Below are 2,023 nucleotides of genomic sequence, written 5' to 3' on the forward strand. Positions count from 1 at the left end.
GGTCATTTAATTTAATTAAAAAAATCAATAAAATAATAGTCAATTAACAGCCCTAGGTCAAAATTATCATGGGCTTTAGGCGTGTGAAATTTCTCATTTGATTATAAGCTCATTAGACTTAAAATCAATGCTATATTATTTTCTATTGATTTAATTAATTAAATAATTATTTAAATCCTTTATCAAATTAATTATTTATAATTTGAACCTTGATTTAAACTTATTTATTAATTTATATATCAATTTATATTAATTAATAAATCTGCCATAATTTCTCTTTTCTTCTCAAAATTACATAACTCTGTGAAACTATCCAAAATTGACCTGGTCAAGTTTGATAATTCTAATTGATAATTAAATCAATTAATTGAGACTATCTAGATGATTTTATCCAAGGTACAATGGGGACCATGGGCCTATGAAATCAAGCTCCAATAAGTTATCATAAATCTAACAAATAAATTTACTAACTTATTAATTCCTCGTGACTCCACTATAGACTCGGAATTGCACTCTTGAATTCATAGAACGCTCTATAACAAATATAGATACGCTATTAATTATCCATTATTACAACCATAATTGTCACTCAATCCTCTATAGATGGTCTACAATGAGATAGGTCTAAAATACTGTTTTACCCCTCATTGTATTTTATCCCTAAAAACACTTAGTTCCTTGTAAATGATATTTCAGTAAACTAATTTAATTACTGAAATGAGATCTCTATCATTTAACACCTTTAACCAAAATAAAAGGAAATCATCATTTCACTTCTTCATCAGAAGCTATAGATTTTCATATCTATGATTAACACTCCCACTCAATTATACTACCGAGTTCCCAAGATGTAAGTATGGGATAGTCCGTAGGGTAAGCTGGTAACGAACAAGTCAAAGTACAATCAATTAGATTGAATTGACCTATGGTCAACTATATGATATGACTAGAATAGATAATAATGATATGTTTACTTATCTTGTCAACTGTCAATATCGGTCCAGTCCGATATAACAAATACATCCGATCTTATCTACTTTGCTAATGTTTTAGAAAGAACATAACACTGTAATGTGTAAGTAGATCATATAGTAGATTGGCAAGTCAGTGTAAATCATGTGCACTGATGAAAATAAAACATGTGAGCAAAGTGATTGACCAAATTAAAAAAATGATTTTTTATTCTTTTATTGATAATAAAATGAGATTGCAAAGAATTTGGGTTTTAATTAAGGCATAAAACCCCCCCAACAAATTTATATGTTAATTGTTGCTTAGTTCTTAAGATTTTTAAGTAATTTATTAAGTTTTTATGTAATTTTGAATTTATTAGGTTTATTTTAATTTTATATATTTTGGTGTGTTTTTATAGTTATTTTGTTGTAAAATGTTGTATAATTATTTGAATTATTGTTGTTTAGTTTGAGGTCAAAAACTCACTTTTATTGATATTCAATGTTAACTTAAATTAAGCTTAATTAATTTTTTTCATGGAATTATTATGATATATTTTATCAATGAAAATATTTGATTATCACTTAATTTATTATTATTTTTGTAGGGTTTTCATTTGAATTTTGGTGCTTGAAAATTCAGAAAAAGAAATAAGTTAAATCTGAAAAAGAATGAGAAAATTGGCATTTATGAAAAGCCAAAAGAGAAGGTTTCCAAGCCCACAAGCGCCTAGGCCTTCTTGCCAACACTAGGCCCAATTCAGGCCCCACGCCTGGGCCCACCTCCTCTTCCTCCACCTAGGCCCGAACCTTCAGCTCTTCCATTGGCCCACAACGCCAGCCCAGCCCGCCTGCTACTCCCAGCCCTAAGGCCCGCACCTGCACCTCCGCTTGGTCCTACCTCCAACTTGTGTGTGTCCGGCCCACCTGCAGCCCAGCTCCTAGGCCCACCTGCCTCCCTTGCCCCTTTCCCTTCCCAGCCAGGCCCATGGCTCAACCACCTGAACCCATGGCCCAGCCGCCTAAACCCACGGCCCAGCTGCCTGCCACAACCCACCAAGCCACCTGCA

This window comes from Humulus lupulus, chromosome 2, assembly GCF_963169125.1.
Source record: "Humulus lupulus chromosome 2, drHumLupu1.1, whole genome shotgun sequence".
NCBI lineage: Eukaryota > Viridiplantae > Streptophyta > Magnoliopsida > Rosales > Cannabaceae > Humulus > Humulus lupulus.